At 38.3% G+C, this 25,248-nt stretch overlaps 1 pseudogene; it reads right to left on the reverse strand.

The window, feature by feature from the left end:
* The window catches only part of LOC123253814, a 54,610-nt pseudogene that overhangs the window by 28,582 nt on the left and 780 nt on the right, over nt 1-25,248 (reverse strand).

A 25,248-nucleotide genomic window follows, 5' to 3' on the forward strand; every position in this document is an offset into this window, starting at 1 on the left:
GAAGATCTGCTGAAAATGAAACAAAAACAGTCGGAATGACATGGGCCCAGCTGGGGGAAGTTGCCAAGAACAGAGTCCGCTGGCGTGTGGTTGCGGCCCTATGCTCCTAAGGAGTCAACAGGAATAATAATAATAATAATAATAATAATAATAATAATAATAATAATAATAATAATAATAATAAATGACTTTCAAAAATATTTAATTTTTTAAATCTTTTATTATTTTAAAATCTTTTTCCATGTTTCCGTATTTCATTTTCTTTCCTTCTCCTCTCCCTTCCCCACTCCTGAATCCAATAAGCACTTCCACTGGGTTATACAAATGTTATCTGAGTACACGTTTGATTCCAAATTCTTTTGCCGCAGCAAAAATTGGCCTTTTGTGAAGTAAAACCCACTTAGTTTCTATTGTCATGATTCTATACTATTATAAAAAGTGGTAACAGTAGATGTATAATTGTGTTATTTCCAGATTATTTTGAGATATGAAGTATAAGTTCCAATTATTCCAAATATGAATTCAAATGGTGCTACTTCACATGTGATTCTTGCATAGTTATGATTTAATAGTAAAAGGAATCTAGGTTAAGACAATATTGATTACTAAGTCACAATATTTGGGACAAAAAATCTATATGTAATAGAAATTCATTGTTTCTGACTTTCTTTGGCTGTTCTGTGCATATGAAAATTCTTCATCCCTGATGTTTCATTTTCCAATAATTTATAAAATGATGTAAGGGAATTGTAACCGAGTGAAAGAATAACTTAAATATTTCCTCATGAAGGCAATAAAAATTAATAGGCAGGGTTACCATGTATTCTATTTATTATTTATTTATTTATTTATTTTTATTTTAAACCCTTAACTTCTGTGTATTGACATAGGTGGAAGAGTGGTAAGGGTAGGCAATGGGGGTCAAGTGACTTGCCCAGGGTCACACAGCTGGGAAGTGTCTGAGGCCAGATCTGAACCTAGGACCTCCCGTCTCTAGGCCTGGCTCTCAATCCACTGAGCTACCCAGCTGCCCCGTTACCATGTATTCTAACATTATTTTGTATTATAGAAATACTTTGTCATCTTGTATTCCAGTGCATCTTTTGGCTTAGTGTGGGGGTTTGTTGGGGGTCCGGCCTCACATACAGCTTGAAGTTGCCCTCTGGACATGTGAATTTAAAAATCTTCCCCAATGCTGACTTATATTATCTTCTTGTATTATTCTCCAGTTCATGCTTAATTTCAGCCTCATCATTTCATCAGTCCTCTCAAGTTTCTTTGAATTCCTCATAATGCAGTAATATTTCATTATGTTCATAAATGACAATTTGTTCAGCCATTCTCCATTTGATTGGCAGATCATTTGTTTCTAACTTTTTTTTGCAGTGAGAAAAGATTCTTCTTAGTATGTGTGGGATCTTTCTTTCATTGCTTTTGTTGGTCTATAAAGCCAAAAATAGGACTGTTGCTTAATTTCAAATTGTTTTAGAGAATTAAAAGACCAGAAGATCATTTATGACTTCTCCAAGATCATGGGACTAGTGAGGCAGGACTTGAAGTTGAGTCCTAACTTCTGAGGCAACTCTTTTCTATCTTCCATTTTAGGGGGGGGCACAATTTCCCTGTGCATTCTCTCCATCCCCTATCTCAGTTTAGTTTATTTCAATAAGAAGTCATTTTTTAATCAATCTGTTATTTCCCTGGTGGGTGGGTGCTCTCTTTGCCAAGGCAGATCACCACCAGCAGTCTGGAAGACCTGAGTTCAAATTTAGCCTCATGCACTTACTAGTTATATGACCTGTCATATATTACTTAATCTTTGTCTGAGTTTTCTCAACTATAAAATAGGAATAGTAATAACATTTACCTCACAGGGTTGTTGTGAGGATCAAATGAGATAATATTTGTTAAGTGCTTAGCATGGAAAGGCTAACTGTTATTATTTGTAATACAGTTTTTCAAAAGTCCAAAGAGTCCATAATTTAGCTGTAACACTGAATATTATTCTACAGGGGAAAATGAAACTTCAGTACAATAGAGGACTTTCAAGCATTTTTTTCCTTCTGAGAAGACCAAAGCTAAGTCAGAATTTTGAAAAACAAACATGAGTTTAGAGAAATCTAGAAAGAGAAATTTATTTGAGCAGTTGGGTAGAGTTGGCACTCTGTGGGGGGAAAGAAACAAGTGTCCCTTCAGAAGCTTTCAAAGGAGGGTAGATTAGGGACAGGATGATTCTTTTGTGAGCATTTGAAGAGGGAAAACAGAAAGGAAGGTAAAAGGAATACATCAATGTGGAAAAGAAGAGGAAGGGGAGAAAAAAACATGGTGGAAGGGCAGTGGGCAGAAGTACTTTTGCCTGAAACATACAAAAGAGAGTTGAATACACATACACTCTTAAAATGGTACTAGGACTTTCGGGACAACCTGTACCTTGAATTCAACAGGGAAAAAATTGGGGATGGGAGAGGGAGGGATAGGTAAGAGGGAAGGCGATATTCTGATCTTGAAGGGGGTGATTAAAAGGAGAAAAAAGAGAGAAAACTGATAATCTAATTGGGGATATCTTAGATAGCCTCTAGAGAGCTAGGGAATGACTGAACAGACTGACATATGAATGAATGTTATGGAATATAATTGTGTAGCAAGAAAATAATGCAAAGAGATGATTTCAAAGAATCCTGGGTAGCAGGAACAGATGCAGAGTGAAGTGAGCAAAATCAGGGCAGCAGAACCTAGTAAAGAAAGACAACTCTTTTCTATCAGGCAGCTGGACAGAGGATTTTGAGCCAGGCCTAGGTTCAAATCTGACCTCAGATACTTCCTAACTGTGTGTCCCTGGGTGAGTTCCGTATTGCCTGGCCCCCATTGCCTAGCCCTTTCCACTCTTCTACCTTGGAACCAACATGCAATATTGATTCTAAGATGGAAAGTAAGGGTTTCTTTTTTAAAAAGACAATTTTGAAAGAGGTAAGATGGGGCAAATAGGTGGCTCAGTAGATAGAGTTAAGTTTATAGACAGGAAGTCCTAGGTTCAAATTTGGCCTTGGGTACTTGCTAGCTGTGGGACCCTGGGCAAATCACTTAAACCCAGTTTCCTAGACCTTCCCATTTTTCTGTCTTGGACTGATTCTTAGTATTGATTCTAAAATGGAAAGTAATAATATTTTTAAAAAGAAAGAGAGAAAGATCAGTGTGACGACCAGCTTTCTTAGACCTCTAGACCTCTTTCTAAGACCTATAAGACCTATAAGATCTCTAGACCTCTTTCTAAGAAACAGGTATTGAACCCAGGGTGCAGAAAGGGGCATACATTTTTGTATATGATCACTATGGCTTAAACATACTTATTTTTCCTTTTTTTCAGAGTCCATTGACTTCTTTATTATATTTCTTTTTTTAAACATTTATTAATATTCATTTTTAACATGGTTACATGATTCATGCTCCTACTTTCCCCTTCACTCCCCGCACTCCCCTCACCCATGGCCGATGCACATTTCCACTGGTTTTAACATGTGCCATTGATCAAGACCTATTTCCAAATTGTTGTTAGTTACATTGGTGTGGTAGTTTCAGGTCTACATACCCAATAATGTCTGCCTCAACCCATGGTTCATGCAGTTGTTTTTCTTCTATGTTTCCTCCTACAGTTCTTCCTCTGAATGTGGGTATTGTTCTTTACCTTAAGTTCCTCATAACTGTCCTGTGTCATTGCTTTACTGCTGGTACAGAAATCCATTACATTCGATTTTACCATAGTGTATCAGTCTCTGTGTACAGTGTTCTGGCTCTGCTCCTTCCGCTCTGCATCAACTGGAGGTCTTTCCAGTTCCCATGTAATTCCTCCAGTTTATAATTCCTTTGAGCACAATAGTATTCCATCACCAGTATATACCACAATTTTTTCAGCCATTACTCAATTGAAGGACATACCCTCCTTTTCTTCCCTTTTTAATTCAATAAAAGTTCAGCAATATTGTTGTCAGAAAAAGAAAGTAATGCATGTTTTTATCAAATGCACCAAACAAAAGTTCAGAAGGAAACATCACCCATACTGGACAATTTTGAAAGCCACGGGCATAATTTTTTATGTACTTTAAAAAGGCAAAGAGTAGGAAACAAAAGACTTGTGGTTTCATATAAAATCATCTTTTTGTGTATTAGGAAATATTCTTTTGAGGTCATGGGCTGTGTCTGTGGTGGAGATCTGACTTTAGGCCATTGGTTAGAAAAAGGCCCTGGGGCATTGTACCTACATTGCATCATTACATTGTCAGTATCAGTGAACACAATGACTTCTTTCTTGAGAGAGAGGACCCCCTTCTTTCGCTAGAGCCTACATTTTCTAGGCTGATCAATCGTGACTTGTTCTATCTTTGTAACATCCCAGAGACGATAAAGCAACTAATTTTATTATGTTAGCTCATCCTACCCATGAGCAATCAATGGTTTTCCAATTGTTTAGATCCAGTTTTATTTGTTTGGAAAGTGTTTTGTAGTTGTTTTCGTATAATTGCTGTCTTTGTTTTGGTAGATAGATTCTTAAGTATTTTATATTGTCTAGAGTGATTTTAAATGTTGTTTCTCTTTCTACCTCTTGCTGCTGTGATGTGTTGGAAATATATAGAAATGCTGATGATTTATGTGCATTTATTTTGTATCCTGCAACTTTCCTAAAGTTGTTGATTATTTCTACAAGCTTCTTAGTTGATTCTCTAGGATTTTTTACTTGAGACCATCATAGCATCTGCAAAGAATGATAGCTTAGTCTCCTCATTGCCTGTTTTGATACCTTCAATTTTTTTCTTCTCTAATTGCTACTGCTAGTGTTTCTAGTACTATGCTGAATAATAGAGGTGATAATGAGCAACCTTGTTTCACTCCTGATCTTATTGGGAAGGCTTCTAATTTATCCCCATTGCATATGATCCTTGTTGATGGTTTTATATATATACTGTTTATTATTTTCAGGAAAGGTCCTTCTATTCCTATACTTTTCAGTGTTTTCAACAGGAATGGATGCTGTATTTTGTCCAAGTTTTTTCAGCATCTATTGAGATAATCATGTGATTTTTCTTTGTTAGATTGTTGATATGGTCAATTATGTGGATGGTTTTCCTAATGTTGAATCATCCTTGCATTGCTGGTATAAATCCCACCTGATCATGGTGTATGATCTTCTTGATTACTTGCTGGAGTCTCTTTGCTAGTATTCTATTTAAGATTTTTGCATCTATGTTCATTAGGGATATGGGTCTGTAGTTTTCTTTCTCTGTTTTTGATCTACCTGGCTTTGGAATCAGTACCATATTTGTGTGATGAAAGGAATTTGGTAGGACTCCTTCTTTGCTTAACTCCGCAAAGGACGGTCCCAAGCCCAGCTGAAAAAGGAGGAGGGTTGGGCATGGGGCTAGCAACCTCGCCCCATAAAAAGTCTCACTTGCTACAGAAACGGCAACCTCATTAAACCAACAAAACCAACGATCGCCTAGTCTGGAAGATTGCTCTCCAACAGAATCCATGATGTGCAAATGTGGCCTCGGACCATCAACTCCTGGTGGCAACTTTTAGAACTAAGTTGAAATCATTCAACGACCTGTCAGGCAGATTACACCACAAGTTCAAAGATCTGCCAAAAATGAAACAAAGGCCCATTTGACATGACATGGGCCCAGCTGGGGGAAGTTGCCCAGAACAGAGTCCATTGGCGTGAGATGGTTGCAGCCCTATGCTCCTCTAGGGGCCAACAGGAATAACGAACCTTCTTTGCTTATTATATCAAATAATTTATATAGTATTGGGACTAGTTGCTCCATGAATGTCTGACAGAATTCACTTGTGAATCCATCAGTCCCTGGTGATTTTTTCTTAGAGAGTTCTTTGATGGCTTGTTCTATTTCTTTTTCTGATATGGGATTATTTAGGTATTCTATTTCTTCTGCTGTTACTCTAGGCAATTTATATTTTTGTAAATATTCATCTATGTCTCCTAGATTGTTATATTTATTGCCATATAACTGGGCAAAATAGTTTTTAATGACTCCCTTCATTAGAGGTGAGGTCTCCCTTTTCATCTTTGATACTGTCAATTTGGTTTTCTTCTTTCCTTTTCTTATTAGATTGAACAGTACATTGTCTATTTTATCTGTTTTTTTCAAAATACCAGCTTCTAGCCTTATTTATTAATTCAATATTTCTTTTACTTTTGATTTTATTAATTTCTCCCTTGATTTTTAGTATTTCTAATTTAGGTTTCATTTGGGGATTTTTAATTTGCTCGCTTTCTAGTTTTTTAAGTTGCATGCACGATTCACGAATCTCTGCCCTCCCTAATTTGTTAATGTATGCACTCAAGGATATAAATTGCCCCCTGAGTACTGCCTTGGCTGTATCCCACAGAGTTTGGCAGGCTGTCTCTTCATTGTCATTCTCTTCAATGAAATTATTGATTGTTTCTATGATTTCTTCTTTTGAAGAATCATATTGTTTAATTTCCAATTGGTTTTTGATTTGCCTGTCCAGGTGCCCTTAATAATTATTATTTTCATTGCATTATGATCTGAGAAGGTTACACTTATTTTTTCTACTCTTTTGCATTTGTTTGCAATGCTTCTATGCCCTATTACATGGTCAATCTTTGTGAATGTACCATGTGCAGCTGAGAAGAAGGTGTATTCCTTTTTGTCCCTATTTTTTTTTCTCCACATGTCAATTACATCTAATTTTTCTAGGGCTTCATTCACCTCTCTTACCTCTTTCTTATTTATTTTTCGGTTTGATTTACCTAGATCTGAAAGACGAATATTTAGAGCTCCCACTATTATGGTTTTACTATCTATTTCCTTCTTGAGCTCTGCCAGTTTCTCCTTTATGAATTTGGGTGCTATACCACTTGGTGCATACATATTGAGCACTGTTATTTCCTCATTGTTGATACTGCCTTTAATCAGGATGTGATGACATTTCCTGTCTTTTTTAATCATATCTATTTTTACTTTAGCTTTGTCAGAAATCATAATAGCCACTCCTGTCTTCTTTTTCTCATTTGACGCCCAAAAGATTTTGCTCAAGCCCTTTAAGTCAAACTTGTGTGTGTCCACCTGCCTCATATGTTTTTCTTGTAGACAACATATGGTAGGATTTTGGTTTCTGATCCACTCTGCTATTTGCTTCAGTTTTATGAGCGAGTTCATTCCATTCACATTCAGAGTTATAATTATCAGTTGCACATTTGCTGACATTTTTGTATCCTACCCTAGTTCTACTCCTTCTTCTTACACTATTTCCTTTTAAACCAGTGGTTTGCTTTAAGTTGGTAACCCTTATTCCCTCCCTTGATTAACTTCCCTTTCTACCCCCTCCCTTATTATTCCCCTCTTTTTATTTTTAAAGCCCTAGAAAATTCCCTCCCCCTTCTTCTTCCCTCCCTTTTTTGACCTCCCCACACCCCTGCTCCCCTTGGTTTATCCGTTCTGACTTTCTCAGTAGGGTTAGGTAGAGTTTTATGTTCCAATGGATAATATAGCTCCTCTTCCCTCTCAAGGTTAATTACACTGAGATTAAAGTTTAAATATTACCTCTTAATGCTCTCTTCTTCTCCTTCTTATAATAGTATTTGTCCCCTCTCCTTCCCATGCCCTCTTCGTGTGTAATAGAATATCCTATTTTTCTTATTCAAGTTTTTCTTGGTGTCTCCTACTATTCACCCCTCTCTTTCCCACCCCCCATATCATCTTAGACCATTTAGTATTCCAACCTCTCCCCATTTATTATTCTTCTGATTACTATAATAGTGAATACTATAATAGTGAATAGAGTTCACCACAGAGAATTATACATAGCATTTCTCCACATAGGACTGCAGATAATTAAATCTCATTGAAGCCTTTAAAGAGGAAAATTTTAAAATTATGAGTTTTCTTTCTTTCCCTCTTGTTTCTTATTTACCTCTTCATGTTTCTCTTGATTTTTGTGGTTGTGTATCAAACTTTCCATTTAGTCCTGGTCTTTTCTTTGCAAGTACTTGGAAATCTTCTATCTTGTTGAATGCCAATACTTTCCCCTGGAAGTGTATAGTCAGTTTTGATGGGTGGTTGATCCATGGTTGAAGACCCAGTTCTCTTGCCTTTCTGAATATCATATTCCAAGCCTTGCAGTCGCTTAGTGTGGTGGCTGCCAGATCCCGTGTGATCCTGATTGTTGCTCCTTGATATCTGAATTGTCTCTTTCTGGCTTCTTGTAAATTTTTTTCTTTTATTTGGAAGCTCTTGAATTTGGCTATTATATTCCTGGGTGTTGTCTTTTCTGGGTCTAGTGTAGAGGGTGATCTATGGATCCTTTCAATGTCTATATTTCCCTCTTATTGTAGAACTTCAGGGCAATTTTGCTGAATAATTTCTTTTAGTATGGATAAGTCCAAATTTCTATTAATTTCTGCTTTTTCAGGAAGACAAATGATTTTCAGATTGACTCTTCTGGACCGGTTTTGTTGGTCTGTTGCTTTCTCATTGAGATATTTCATGTTTCCTTCTATTTTATCAGTCTTTTGATTTTGTTTTATTTGCTCTTGCTGTCGTGAGAGATCATTAGCTTCTAATTGCTCAATTCTAGCTTTTAGGGACTGGCTTTCCTTTTCAATCTGGTCGTTTCTGGTGTTCAATTTGCTTATCAGTTCATTTGATTTCTGAGCCTCACTTTCTAATTGCAAAATTCTGCCTTTTAAACTATTATTTTCTTACCAGATCTCTTCCATCTTTCTCATCATCTCTGATTTGAACTCTTCAATAGCTTGTGACCAGTTTTCATTATTTTGGGAAGGTTTGGATATGATTACTTGTTTGTTCTCCTCTGCTGTTTGCTCTGTTGTCTGGATTTTCTTTTTGTAAAAGTTGTCGAGCGTTACAGATTTCTTCTTGATGATCTTTCTCTTCTGGGGTTTCTGCTTTTGGCTTGCCATTTTTAGCCCTGCACATTCTCAGCTTTATCCTCACAGTCAGGGTCTGTCTGAGCTCTCTAGGCTTCCAAGGTCTCTGGTCTCATTCTCGGGGTCAAACCTCCTGGTGGTTCCCCCGCCTTCCCCTCTTCCCAAGGCTCCTTCAACAGTCTCAGGACACTGCTCCCACAGCCATGCTCCTGTCTGCACAGGGTTCCCAAGAGAGGTACAAGCCTATTCTCAAGATCCTTGTCTGCACCTAAGTCAGTGCCTTCACGTGCACCTATGCTCAGGGTCTGTGTTCAAAGTCCATGTGTGTTCTTTAGCCTATTGATGTCTTAAGTCTTGCTGCTCTCAGGAACAGCCCCTGGAGCTGCCAATGACTTAATGGGTGCCCCAACTGGTTCAACTATGTGAGCTGGCCTTGGCACTGTAGGTAGTGTGGGGGCTGGGGTAGGGGGTTGCTCAGCTCATTTTTTAGTGAGAACTCTTTCACCCTTTTATAGCAGGGAAATGCCCCAATTCCATGTACCTTCAATGCTGGGCCCTGTTGTGGGGTCCCTTCGATCATCTGAATTTATTTTTATGTCCCCTTGAGGAGTCCTATATGCTTCAGTTAGGAGAGATTAAGCAGCTGCTTTTTACTCTACCGCCATCTTAACCCGGAACCTAGGACCTCCCATCTCTAGGCCTGACTCTCAATCCACTGAGCTACCCAGCTGCCTCCAAACCAACCCATTTTTTAAAGAAGTTAAGACTTCAGGAGGCATGTCAGAATGAGAAGGAGTTGTAGATCATAGGGCCTACATCATCAGTCTCAGAAAAGAGACTGGCTTCCACTGGTAGGAGGAATTTCCTCATCTAGGAATTCCATGCACCAATGAAATTATGGGTCCTATTCTACCCCATTCTTTCAAGCTAGGCACAGAGTTCTATTGTATTTAGGTTCTAAAAGGATTGTAAGTATTACTGTTACGTTCTAAATATGGCGTCCTGCAGGAAAATCCCCAGTTGATTCCATTTAGGAAATGACTGGAGAAGAAAGTTTATATTATGGGATCTTAGAGGTACACTATATAGGAATTGGGGCACTTAGGTGGCACTACAATGTATAGAGGTACACACATGGGTTACAGATTTCTCTTATTTGAGAATTAAGTGGGGTGTTTACACTTTTGGTGATTAGATGTAAAAATAGGCAGGATAGGATTAATCCCATCTTCACCTCTGGAGTCAGGAAGACTTGACATCCTAGGTTCAAAGATGATGCTGTGTGACCCTGGGCAAGTCACTTCACCTTTTGGCTTCATCTATAAAAATGAGCTGGAGAAGGAAATGGCAAACCACTACAGTATCTTTGTCAAAAAAATCCCAAATCGGGTCATGGAGAGTCAAGCATGATTGAAAAATGACCAAATAACAATGTAGAGATTGTCCTCATCATCTTGAAATGAGTAACCAAAAATGTTGGCCTTTGGACAAACCAGTTTTGGTCGAAGGGCGAGACTGGAGAGGAGTGTGGCCCAAAACAAAGAACGTCAGTCTGGGGAGTCAGTAGAAAAGACCTAAGTTTGAGACCTGGTTTGGACCCTTTTCTGAGCCATGTTCCATCTGTGGAATGGGCCAGCTCCTTCACAGGATTCCCCTAAAGATCTCTGTCAACATTATTATCATCAGCAGCAATCAGCCAACATGCATTACTTTAGCCCTACTATGTCTCAAGTACAATAAAAAACCCCAAGGAGTTCCTGCCCTCAAGGAACTTCCAATCTCATGGGGGATAGAAGACAGCATCTCTAGATGAGAACACACAAGATACACACAGAGTAGATGGAAAGTAACCTTTGAGAAGAAAGGCATGAGCTGTTGGGGGGCCAAGAAAGGCCTCTTGGAGGTGGTGGAATGGTAAAGGAAACCAAGGGGCCTAAGAGTTGGAAATTGGGTAGGAGAACATTCAAGGCATGGGGAGTAGCCAGTTGAAAGGCCCAGATAGGAGATGCCACACTGTGATTGTTACTGTTGTGGCTATTATCCATTGATTGGCCCATTGGTATGTTTATATTCTTATTTGGGCTGAGCCTAGGATTTCTTGGGTATAAATATCAGGCAGATCAAGAAATTCTCCACTAAGGGAAACAAGCCCCTCCTATATCTTTTTTTTTAAATTATTTTTTTATTTTGAATATTTTCTCCTAGTTACATATTTCATGTTCTTTTCCCTCTCTCCCAATCTCCCCTAATCCCTCTTAGCTGACACACAATTCCACTGGGTTTTACACATGTCATTGATCAAGACCTAATTCCATATTATTAATAGTTGGACTAGAGTTATCATTTAGTGTTTACATCCCCAATAATATTCCCCACTGCCCATGTGTTCAAGCAGTTGTTTTTCTTCTGTGTTTCTCCTCCCACAGTTCTTCCTCTGAATGTGACTAGTTTTCTTTTTTATAAGTCCCTCAGCCTTCCTCTGGATCCTTGCATTGCAGGTAGTAGAGAAGTCTATTATGTTCCATTGTATCACAGTGTATCAGACTCTTTGTACAATGTTCTCCTGGATCTGCTCCTTTCACCCTGCATCAATTCCTTGAGGTCATTCCAGTTCACATGGAATTCCTCCAGGTCTTTATTCCTTTGAGCACAATAGTATTCCATCCACAACAGATACCACAGCCTGTTCAGCCATTCCTCAATCAAAGGACATTCTGTTATTTTCCAATTTTTTGCCACCACAAAGAGCTTGTCTATAAATATTTTTGTACAAGTCTTTTTCCTTATTATTTCTTTGGGGTATAATGCAAGCAGTGCTATGGCTGGATCTAAAGGCCAATAATAGTCTTTTAAAGGCCTTTGAGCATAGTTCCAAATTGCCATCCAGAATGGTTGGATCAGTTCATAACTCCAACAGCAATGCACATGTTTCAATTTTGCCATATCCCTTCCAACATTCCTTACTCTCTTTGCTATCATTTAAGCCAATCTGCTAAGTGTGAGGTGATACCTCAGAGTGGATTTGATTTGAATTTCTCTAATTATTAGAGACTTAGAATACTTTCTCATGTGCTTATTGAAAGTTTTGATTTCTTTATCTGAGAATTGCCTATTAATTCCCCTTGCCCATTTATTGATTGGGAGATGGCTTGATTTTTTTGTACAATTGATTTATCTCCTTTTATATTTGAGTGACTACACCTTTATCTGAGATTTTTTATAAAGATTTTTTCCCAATTTGTTGTTACCCTTCTAATTTTTGTAGCATTTCTTTTATTTGTACAAAAAATTTTAGCTTAATGTAATCAAAATTATTTATTTTACATTTTGTCATTTTTTTCTAACTCTCACTTAGTTTTAAACTCCTTCCCTTCCCATAGATCTGACAAGTATATACTATTCTGTGCTCACCAACCTTACCTATAATTTCTTTATATGCAAGCCATTCACCCATTTTGAGTTTATCTTGGCATAGGGTGTGAGATGTTGATCTAGGCCCAATGTCTCCCATATTGTTTTCCAACTTTCCCAGTAGTTTTTGTCAAATAGTGGGTTTTTGTCCCCAAAACTGGGTTATTTAGGTTTATTGAAAACTGTCTCGCTGAGGTTGTTTACCCCTAGTCTATTCCACTGATACTCCTTTCTGCCTCTTTGCCAGTACCATATTGTTTTGATAGCTACTGATTTGTAGTACAGTTTAAGATCTGGTACTGCTGCACCACCTTCCTTCATATTTTTTTCATTATTTCCCTTGATATTATTGGTCTTTTTTTCTTCCAAATGAACTTTGTTATTGTTTTTTTTCTAATTCAGTAAAAAAGGTTTTTTTGTTTTTTTTTTGGAGAGGAAATATATAAGAAAAACAACTGCTTGAACGCATGGGTCGGGGTGGACATGATTGAGGGTGTGGACTCGAAACTACCACACCAATGCAACTACCAACAATTTGGAAATTGGTCTGGATCAAGGACACATGACAAAACTAGTGGAAATGCGCATCAGCCATGGGTGGGGGGGTGCAGGAGGGGGGTTAAAGGGGAAAGGTGGAGCATGGATCATGTAACCATGTTAAAAAATGAATATTAATAAATGTTAAAAAATGCCATAAAAAAGTTTTTTGGTGGTTTGATAGGTATGGCACTAAATAGGTAAATAAATTTGGGTAGGATAGTCATTTTTATTATGTTAGCTAATCCTACCCATAAGCAAATAATGTTTTTCTAGTTGTTTAGATCTAGTTTTAATTGGGTGGAAAGGGTTTTGTAGTTCTATTCGTATAATTCCTGTGTTTGTCTTGGCAGATAAATTCCTAAGTATTTTATATTGTCTAGGGTGATTTTAAATTGAATTTCTCTAACTCTTCCTGCTGCAATGTGTTGGAAATAAATAGAAATGCTGATGATGTATGTGCGTTTATTTTGTATCGTGCAACTTTGATAAAGTTGTTGATTATTTCCACTTGCTTTTTATTTGAATCTCTGGTATTTTTTATATAGACCATCATATCATCTGCAAAGAGGGATAGGTTGGTTTCCTTATTGCCTATTTTAATACCTTCAATTTCTTTTTCTTCTCTAATTGCTACTGCTAGTATTTCTACTATGTGGGAAATATAAGTAAGGTAATGGGGTCACCAAGGATATTATAAATTAACTAAGGGGTTCGTGGGAACACACTCTGAGATTTAAGAGAGACTAAAACTGAACATTGAAGATTTGTACAGCTAAGCCACTCCCAACTGAAAAATAACAGCCAACTGTCACTCTGGCCAGAGGCCTTAAATTCAACATACAATGTAACAGGATGAAACTAGGTTTAATTAGGAACAACAAAAGGAGGGATAGGAATGTCTACTATAAACCCTTAACATCTAATAACAAAACCCACAGGGACAGGGAAGGACTTATTACTAAACTAATCTAAGTGATCTAAACTAACAGGGCCCAAGGAGCTGTAAATGGAGTCTATGGGTTTCTGCCTGAAACCTGGAACCTGCCAGGCTTGAGTACAGCTAGTGCTTTGTGGCTTTGGGATTCTCACTGCAATCCACTGATGATCTCTGGAAGCCAGGAGCTAAAGTTGTCTCAGGTACCAAGTAGAGAAGGTTTTCTTGCACTGTCCACCAGCTCTCAGACTTCTCCTCCCTTGCCTCTGTAGATTTGTCCTTTTGCTAGATGCCACACTCAGGATCCCAGGGGAAATCAAGAAGCAGGGTGTCCTTTGCTCTGAGGTCTCCCAGGCTGGCAACAGTTTTTGCCCACCACTAATGGAATCCTCACTCGGCACAAAAACACTTCCTCCTCCCTCATTCCATCCTGGAATTCCCAGCTCCAACTCCTTCCTGCTAAATACTTCCTAATCAATACCTAATCTAATCTTCCTCACAACAAGTACAATGTTAACTTTTTTTCTAAATTTAGAGAGGTGACAATGGGCATTCTTGTTTCACTCCTGATCTTCTTGCAAATGCTTCTAATTTATCCCCATTGCAGATGATGTTTGTTGATTGTTTTAGATATATACCATTTATTACTTGTAGGAAAGACTTTTGTTGGTTTGATTGTTGATATGGCCAATTATGTAGATGGTTTTCCTAATGTTGAACCATCCTTGCATTCCTGGTATAAATCCCACCTGATCATGAATAACCATCGTGATCACTCGCTGCAGTCTTTTTGCTACTTTTTTGATCTGTTCATGATTTTTACATCAATGTTCATCAGGGAGTTTCGTCTGTAGTTTTCTTTCTCTGTTTTGACCTACCTGGCTTTGGGATCAGTACCATATTTGTGTCATAGAAGGCCTCCGGGTTAAGATGGTGACAGAGTAGAGGCAGGGCGACTTTCTCTTCTTACCAACCAATATAGCATAACTCCAAAGGACAAAAAACAAATCCAGATGAAAGAAGGGAACCCACAATAGGGCTCAGTCTTGAAGGTGCTTGGGATTTGGGCACTTCCACACCATAACAGGGGAGGGAAATAGCTCCCATCAAAAATCAAGAGTACCAAACCTCCCCCACCACACCCAGAGTACCAGAGTCAGAGGCTATGCTCCAGAGTTAGAGCGAGCGGGGGCACAAAATCTATCCCTTTGGCAGCTAACTGGCACCACTAGGAGCTTGTTGCTGACAGCAGCAAGACCTGAGACTCCAGGTAGCTGGAAAACTCAGACCTTGGACAAGGGAGTGGGGCTGAGAGAGGCAGCAGTGCCTAGCATGCTCAGACTCAATGTAAAACCTCAGGTGGTGGAGCAAGTGTGGGACAAATTCAAGGCTCTGGGCAGCCAGCTAGGGCCATGGGAGGTTAACCCTGAAAACACCTAGACCAGAGAACCCAGGTAGTTGGAAAGCTCAGACCTTGGACACTGGAGTGAGGCTGAGAGAGGCAGCAGCAGCTCCAAGCATGCTCAGACTCAGGGGAAATCCTCAGGTGGTGGAGCAAGTGTGGGCCAAGTTCTGGGCTCTAAGAATATGGCTAGGAACAAGGGGGCTTGACCCTTAAAACAGTTAGACCAGAGACCCCAGGAGGGTCACGAAAGAAGCCAGGAGACTCACAAAGTAGACTCAGTCAAAAACTGATCCCTAACTCCATACAAATAAAATCAGATTGCCTTACTCAGACTTCTGGCAGATAAAACATAATGATGCCCAAAAAGGCCCAAAAAATAAAAAGAAAACTAAGAAAAAAACCCTCTAGCACTTGATAACCTCTACACAGAAAACAGAGGAAGAGAAACAATTAAAGACATCCAAACATTCTCAAAAAAATGAAAATGGGTCACAAGATCTTGAAGAGGTCAAATCTGAGATCAGGAGAAAGATGGAAGACTCTGGCAAGAAAATAACAGTTTAAAAGGCAGAATTTCTCAATTGGAAAGTGAGGCTCAAAAATCAAATGAACTGATAAGCAAATTGAAGACCAGAAATAACCAGCTGGAAGCCTTGAAAAACAATATGGACCAGATCGAAAAGGAAAACCAAAAGATTATTGCCAAAAACGAGACTCTAAAGGCTAGAATTTGGCAATTAGAAGCCAATGATCTCAAAAGACAACAAGAATTAATAAAGCAAACTCAAAAGACTGACAAAATAGAAGGAAACATTCAATATCTCAATGAGAAGTTAATAGACCAAGAAAACAGTTCCAGGAGAGACAATTTGAGAATTATTGGTGTTCCAGAAAATAGAAACCTAGATAGTGTATTATAAGAAATTATTCAACAAAACTGCTTGAATGTCCTTGAGCAAGAGGGCAAAATAAACATTGAAAGGATCCATAGATAACCCTCTATACTAAATCCTCAGAAGACAGCCCCCAGGAATGTAATAACCAAGTTCAAAACTTCCAATTTAAGGAGAAAATATTACAATAAGCGAGAAAGAGAGAATTCAGATACCAAGGAACACCAAGCAGGATTACACAGGATCTGGCATCCTCCATAGTACAAGATGGCAAGGTTTGGAACATGATATTCAGAAAGGCAAGAGAATTGGGTCTACAACTAAGATTCACATATCCATCAAAACTGACTATATACTACCAGGAGGGAAATTATGGGCATTCAACAAGTTAGATGATCTTCAAGCATTTGCACAGAAAAAAACAGGACTAAATGGAAAGTTTGATATGCACCCACAAAAAACAAGAGAAACATGAAAAGGTAAATAAGGAAGAGAGGGGAAAGAAAGAAAACTCTGACCTTTAAGTTGTCTTCTTCAAAGGCTTCAATAAGATCAAATTATTTTTATTTCTATATGGAGAAATATTACGTATAATTCTAAAAAATTATACTCACTATTATAGTAATTAGAAGAATTAGTAATAAGGAGAATTTGGAGTACTAAATGGACTAAGATGATATGGGAAGAAAGGTGTAGATGGGGGAATGGAAGATGACACCAAGAGTAACTTAAATGAATAAGAAAAATAGGATAATCTATACCAAACAAAGAAGGCATGGGAAGGGGAGGGGAGGAATATTTTATAAGAAGGAGAGGAAGAGAGCTTAAAAGGAAATTTTTAAACTTTTCTCTCAGTGGAATTAATTCTGAGAGGGAAGAGTAGCTAAATCCTTTAGGATATCAAATTCTATCTAACCCTCCTATGTCTTAAAGGGCTGCCCAAGAAGTACCCAAAGTCATACAAAGGCAAGACTTCAACTGAGGTCTTCCTGACTCCAATGCTTGACTCTCCTCTTGTGTACCACCCAATGCATCATATTGTCTGTCTCTTCTTTTTATTAATGACTTAATATTAGTGTATCATGGGTAGTTAGTGACTCTGGGGATTTAGCAGCTATGTCCAGAGAGTGGAAGCTTTGGTAGGCCCCACCAAGCTGGCAAGAAAGGCTTTGTGTAGCCCCTTGTAAGGACTGAATGTCTGTTTTCCAGCGACTTGGTCAGGTGAGTTCGTAGAGGCTAATCACAAGATTGGTTGGTTCAAAGAAGAATGTCAGCCTTACAAGTCAACTTCAGTTCCACTCATTGTTTTGGCTCAGTGGATCACTGATTTTCCCCTCCTGTCTTCTGGAAATAATTTAATTCTGATTGAAGGTTAACAAATACTGAACTGGAACAGTATTTAGATAGAAGTTAATGTCCAGTCTACCCTTTTGTATTTCCCTACTTTATAAATAAAAGATTTATAATTTTTTATAGTTTGCCAAACCATCAATTTTAACAGTTACACAATCCACTGAGCCCCAAGCTGTTTCCAAAACTCAGAGCTGACTATGCCATTCTCCCTAAAAGAAGCTTCAATGACTCCCTATTATGTCAACTACCTATTGCTCTGTTTGTCATTAAAAACTCCAATTTGCCTTTGTCTGATCCAGTACTTGCATTGCTAGACTCAAGTCCCAGCCTCCTTCCATTTCCCGTTTCTGCCACTTTGTACTGGTTGACCCCATTTTCCTCATCTGTAAACTGGAGATAATAATAGTGCCTACCTAGCGCTAAGGGTCAAATGAGGTATTGATAAAATGCTTTGGAAATGTTGAGGTGTCAAGTAAATGTTTCTTGTTGTGGTTATTTCTTAAAGTGTTAAAAGTATAAGAGAGGGAATTGGGGGTTAAGATGGCGGCAGAGTAAGAAGCAGCTCTTAAACTCTCCTGACTGAAACACACAAAACTCCTCAAGGGGACATAAAAACAAGTCCAGACGAACAGAGGAACCCCACAGCAGGGCATAGCGTGGAAGGTACATGGAATCGAGGCATTTCCATGCTATAAAGGGGTGAAACAGCTCTCACTAAATCACGGGCTAAGCAACCACCCCACCCCCAGCCCCTCCACACACACCACCTATAGCGCCAAAGCCAGCTAAAAAGAAATAGAGCAAGTTTGGGGCACCCATCGAGTCATTGGCAGCTCCGGGGCCTGTTCCTGAGAGCAGCAAGATTTAGGACCCCAAAAAGCTAAAGAACGCACACAAACCCTGAACGTGGGAGCAGGACGCAGAGAGCAGACACAGGACGCAGAGCGTGGGCTCAGAGCCAGGCACGGGCGGAGGCATGGGTGGAGGCAGACACAGCCACCAGCTAAAGCTCTGAAACCCTGAGAGGGGAACCAGTGCAGATGGGTATACAACTGTGGAAGCAGCACCCTGAGACTTGTAAAGAAACCTCTGGCAGAGGATCAAGCAAGGGGGTCCACCAGGGGGCTTGACCATGAGAAAAACTAGATCTGAGTCAGCGTGAGGATAAACCTGAGAACGGGCTGGACTAACAATGGCAACCCAGAATCAGGAAGGCCAAAAGAGAAAGATTAACAACAAGAAGAAGAAATCTTTAACACTCGACAACTTTTATACACAGAAAATCCAGACAACCGAGCAAACAGAGGAGGAGAACAAACTAGGATCTGGACCCTCCTCAAATAAGGAAAACTCCTCACAAGCTATGGAAGAGTTCAAAACTGAGATTTTGAGGAAAAAATAGAAGAGATCTGGCAAGAAAATAACAGTTTAAAAGGTAGAATCTTGCAATTGGAAAGTGAGGCTCAGAAACCAATGAACTGATAAGCAAATTGAACACCAGAAATGACCAGATTGAAAAGGAATACCAGAAGATTATAGCCGAAAACCAGAAGATTATAGCCGAAAACCAAAAGATCATAGCCAAAAACTGAAAGATTATAGCCAAAAACCAATCCCTAAAGGCTAGAATTGAGCAATTAGAAGCTAATGATCTCTCACGACAACAAGAACAAATAAAACAAAGTCAAAAGAATGAAAAAATAGAAGGAAATATTAAATATCTCAATGAGGGAGTGACAGACCAAGAAAACCGGTCTAGAAGAGACAATTTGAGAATAATTGGTCTTCCAGAAAAACCAGAAATGAATAGAAACCTGGACTCCACACTAACAGAAACAATTCAGCAAAATTGCCCTGAAGTCCTACAACAAGAGGGCAATATAGACATTGAAAGGATCCATAGAACACCCACGACATTCTATTCAGATAAGAAAATGCCCAGAAATATAATTGCCAAATTCAGGAGTTTCCAAGCAAAAGAAAAAATCTTACACAAAGCCAGAAAGAGACAATTCAAATATCAATGAGCAACAATCAGGATCACACAGGATCTGGCAGCCTCCACGCTAAAAGATCGCAAGGCTTGAAATACGATATTCATAAAGGCAGGAGAGCTGGGCCTGCAACCACGGATCAACTACCCATCAAAATTCACTATATATTTCCAGGGTAAAGTATGGGCATTCAACAAAATTCCAGGTATTTGCACAGAAAAGACCAGGGCTAAATAGAAAGTTTGATATCCAACCACAAAAATCGAGAGAAACATGAAAAGGTAAATAAGATACAGAGGGGAAAGAAAGAAAACTTATAATTTTTAAATTTGCCTTTTTAAGAGCCTCAGTGAGATCTAATTATCTATATTCCTATGTAGAGAAATGTTATTTGTAATTCTCTGTAGTGAACTCTATTCACTATTATTATAGTTATTATAGTATTCACTATTAGAGTAATCAGAAGAATAATTCACAGGGTGAGGGTGGAACACTAAATAATCTAAGATGACATGGGGAATGGGAAAGAGGGGGTGAATAGCAGGGGACACCAAGAGAAACTTGAGTGAATAAGAAAAATAGGATATTCTATTACACACAAAGAAGGCATGGGAAGGAAGGGGACAAATACTATTATAAGAAGGAGAGGAAGAGAGCATTAAGAGGTAATAATCAAACCTCACTCTCAGTGTAATCAACCCGGAGAGGGAAGAGTAGCTATACTATTCATTGGGACATAAAACTCTTATCTAACCCTTCTAAGAAAGTCAGAAGGGATAAACCAAGGGGAGCAGGGCAGTGGGGAGGTCAAAAAAAGGGAGGGGAGAAGAAGGGGGAGGGAATTCATAAGGCCTTTAAAAACAAAAAGAGGGGGAAAATGAGGGAGGGGGTAGGAAGGGAAGTTAATCAAGGGAGGGGATAAGGGATAGTGGCTCAATAGCAAACCACTGGTTACAAGTCAACTTCAGTTCCACTCATTGTTTTGGTTGAGTGGATTGCTGATTTTCCCCTCCTGTCTTCTGGAGATAATTTAATTCTGATTGAAAGTTAACAAGTACTGAACTGGAACAGTATTTAGATAGGTTAATGTCCTGTCTACCCTTTTGTATTTCCCTACTTTATAAATAAAAGATTTATACTTTTTTATAGTTTGCCAAACCATCAATTTTAACACTTACAGAATCCACTGAGCCACCCAGCGGTTTCTAAAACTCAGAGCTGACTATGCCATTCTAACCCTCAAAAAGCTTCAGTGACTCCCTATTTTGTCAAATACCTTTTATTCTTTTTGTCATTAAAAACTCAAAATCGCCTTTGTCTGATCCAGTACTTCCCTTGCTAGACTCAAGTCCCAGCCTCCTTCCATTTCCCTTTTCTGCCACTGGTTGACCCCAGTTTCCTCATCTGTAAATATGAGATAATAATATTGCCTACCTAGGACTGAGGGTCAAATGAGATATTGATAAAATGCTTTGGAAATGTTGAGGTGTTAAGTAAACATTTCTTGTTGTGGTTATTTCTTAAAGTGTTAAAAGTAAAAGAGAGGGAAGAAGGAGAGAAGAGAACAGAGAAGAAACACCTTTGAAGGTAACAACAATTCTGGGATAAAGATCAGCAGGTAATATTATCTTCTACTTGTTCCATCTAATCATCTGTATTCTGTGTTCTATCTGATCTGTATGTCTTTCCTATCTATCTATGTGTTCTATCTGGCAGAGTAGATAAAAAGCCAGAATACCACAAGATACAACAGAAAAATAAAACATATAGAATAGATGGATAGATAGAACAGATAGATTAGAGAGTCCCCAAAACAGGAAATATAGGATAGATAAATGGGTAGATAGAACACAGAACAGCTAGAGTAGATGAATAGTGAGAACATGCAGAGCAATAGAAGATATAGATAGATAGATAGATAGATAGATAGATAGATAGATAGATAGATAGATAGATAGATAGATGATAGATAGATAGATAGATAGAAGATATAGATAGATGAAACAGATAGATTAGATAGAATACATTGATTGAAGAGATGGATAGTTAGAAGATAGAAAAGATAAGTAGAACTAATCGAATAAATGGATTTATAGAAGGCATAGTTGGACTAATTGAATGGATATCTAAAACACATGGAACAGAACAATTAAAATAGGTGCATAGTTAAAACACATTGAATAGATGGAGAGATAGAAGACAAAACACATAAAAGAGAGAGAATACAGAATGGGTAGATGAATAGAACAGATAGATGATAAATAGATCAGATAGAACACATAGAACAGACAGAATATGTAGTTAGAAAAGAGAGAATGCAGAACAGGCAGAAAATACAGATGGATAGAAGAAATTGAACACATAGAAATAAAAGAGAAATGGATAGATAAAAACAGAAGGCATATACCAGAACACATAGAAGAGAGAAATAGAAGAGATGGTAGAAATAGAACAAATGTGTACAACAAGGAGAACATAGAAAAGATAGAACATATAAATGGATAGGTATAACACATGGATAAATAGATGGACAGATAGAACAAATAGGACATTAATATTAAAACATAAGGAATGGATAGATAGATTGAACACATAGAACAGAGAACATAGACGGAGCTCATAGAACAGACACCGCAGAATAGATAGAACATAGAAGAAATAGAACATATAGATTGATAGAACAGTTAGAAGCTATGGAAGGGGTAGAGAATTCAGAATGTTTAGAACACATAGATGTATAGGTCAAACAAATATAACATAAAACAGAATAGATGAAAATATAGAGAACAGAGAAAACACACAAGAGGACAGATATATGGATTTTTAGGAAAATAGAACACAGAATGGATAGAACACAAAGACAAGGTGGACACAGGACATACAGAACACAGAACAGAATAGATGGAACAGACAGGATATAAATGATAGGCAAAAAATGGAAAACAAAAAAATATAGGATAGGTAGAATGGAAAGAATAAACATAAAATACAAAGAATACTTAGTATGGATAAGACACAGAGGTCAGATAGAACATATAGATAGAAAAGATAGATGGATAGAAAAGTTAGAGTAGATGGAAGAGGCAGAGGACATAAAACAGAAGGAATGCATAGAAAAACAAAAGAATAGAAAACATGGAATGCAGAATACATAGAACATTTATATATAGAACAGAGAGATTCAGAAATAAATGAATGGGGCTTCCTGGTTAAGATGGTAGCAGAGTAAAAAGCAGTGCTTAACCTCTCCTAACCGAAACATACAGGACTCCTCAAGGGGACATAAAAACAAATACAGACGAACGGAGGAACCCCACAACAGGGCACAGTGTGGAAGGTACGTGGAATTGGGGCATTTCCATGCTATAAAGTGGTGAAAGAGCTCTCACTAAATCACGGGCTGAGCAACCTCCCCAGCCCCCCCACACACACCACCTACAGCTTCAAAGCCAGCTCAAGAGAAATAGAGCAAGTTTGGGGCAACCATTGAGTCATTGGCAGCTCCAGGGCCTGTTCCTGAGAGCAGCAAGACTTAGGACCCTAAAAGGCTAAAGAACCCACACAGACTTTGAGTGCAAACACAGAGCGCAAGCTCGAGAGGAGGCGGACCCAGGCGCACGTGAGAGAAGGCTCTGAAACCCTGAGTGGGGAACAAGTGCAGACGGGTATACAACTGTGGAAGCAGCACCCTGAGACTTGTAAAGGAGCCTCTGGCAGAGGATCGAGCAAGGGGGTCCACCAGGGGGCTTGACCATGAGAAAAACTAGATCTGAGTCAGCATGAGGATAAACCTGAGAACAGGCTGGACTAACAATGGCGACCCAGAATCAGGAAGGCCAAAAGAGAAAGATTAACAACAAGAAGAAGAAATCTTTAACTCTCGACAACTTTTACACAGAGAAAATCCAGACAACCAAGCAAACAGAAGAGGAGGAGAAGAAACAAGCATCCATACCCTCCCAAAATAATGAAAACTGGTACAAGCTCTTGAAGAGTTCAAATATGAGATGACAAAAAAGTTGGAAAAGATTTGGCTAGAGAAATGGGAAATAGCTCAAAAGGAAATCAGGCAAGAAAATAACAGTTTAAAAGGCAGAATTTTGCAATTGGAAAGTGAGGCTCAGAAATCAAATGAACACCAGAAATGACGTGATTGAAAAGGAAAACCAGTCCCCAAAAAGTAGAATTGAGCAATTAGAAGCTAATGATCTCTCAAGACAGCAAGAACAAATAAAACAAAGTCAAAAGACTGATAAAATAGAAGGAAATATGAAATATCTCAATGAGAAAGCAACAGACCAAGAAAACCGTTCTAGAAGAGACAATTTGAGAATCATTGGTCTTCCAGAAAAACCAGAAATTAATAGAAACTTGGACTCCATACTAAAAGAAATTATTCAGCAAAATTGCCCTGAAGTCCTACAACAAGAGGGCAATATAGACATTGAAAGGATCCATAGATCACCCTCTACACTAGATGCAGAAAAGACAATGCCTAGGAATGAAATAGCAAAATTGAAGAGCTTCCAAGTAAAAGAAAAATATTTATAAGAGGCCAGAAAGAGACAATTCAGATATCAAGGAGCAACAATCAGGATCACACAGGATCTGGCAGCCTCCACACTAAACGACTGCAAGGCTTGGAATATGATATTCAGAAAGGCAAGATAACTGGGTCTTCAACCACGGATCAATTACCCATCAAAACTGACTATACACTTCCAGGGAAAAGTATGGGCATTCAACAAGATAGAAGATTTCCAAGTATTTGCAAAGAAAAGACCAGGACTAAATGGAAAGTTCGATATACAACCACAAAAATCAAGAGAAACATGAAGAGGTAAATAAGAAACAAAGGGGAAAGAAAGAAAATTCATATTTTTAAAATTTGCCTCTTTAAGGCTTCAATGAGATTTAATTATCTGCAGTCCTATGTGGAGAAATGCTATGTATAATTCTCTGTAGTGAGCTCTATTCACTATTATAGTATTCACTATTATAGTAATCAGAAGAATAATTCATGGGGAGAGGTTGGTATACTAAATGGTCTAAGATGATATGGGGGTGGGAAAGAGAGGGGTGAATACTAGGGGACACCAAGCGAAACTTGAATGAGAAAAACAGGATATTCTATTACACACAAAGAGGGCATGGGAAGGGGAGGGGACAAATACTATTATAAGAAGGAGAAGAAGAGAGCATTAAGAGGTAATATTAAAACCTTACTCTAAGTGTAATTAATCCTGAGAGGGAAGAGTAGCTATATTATCCATTGGGATATAAAACTCTATCTAACCCTACTGAGAAAGTCAGAAGGGATAAGCCAAGGGGAGCAGAGGTGTGGGGAGGTCAAAAAAGGGAGGGGAGAAGAATACACCTTCATTATGGCTGCACATGGTACATTCACAAAGATTGACCATGTAATAGGGCAAAGAAATATTGCAAATAAATGCAAAAGAGCAGAAATAATAAATGTAAACTTCTCAGATCATAATGCAATAAAAATAATAATTAGTAAGGGCACCTGGACAGGCAAATCAAAAACTAATTGGAAATTAAATAATATGATTCTCCAAAACCAATTAGTCAAAGAAGAAATCATAGAAACAATCAACAATTTCATTGAATAGAATGACAATAATGAGACATCCTACCAAACTCTGTGAGATGCAGCCAAGGCAGTACTCAGGGGGAAATTTATATCCTTCAGTGCATATATTAATAAATTAAGGGGAGCAGAGATCAATTAATTGGGCATTCAACTTAAAAAATTAGAAAGTGAGCAAATTAAAAAT

This window comes from Gracilinanus agilis, chromosome X, assembly GCF_016433145.1.
Source record: "Gracilinanus agilis isolate LMUSP501 chromosome X, AgileGrace, whole genome shotgun sequence".
NCBI lineage: Eukaryota > Metazoa > Chordata > Mammalia > Didelphimorphia > Didelphidae > Gracilinanus > Gracilinanus agilis.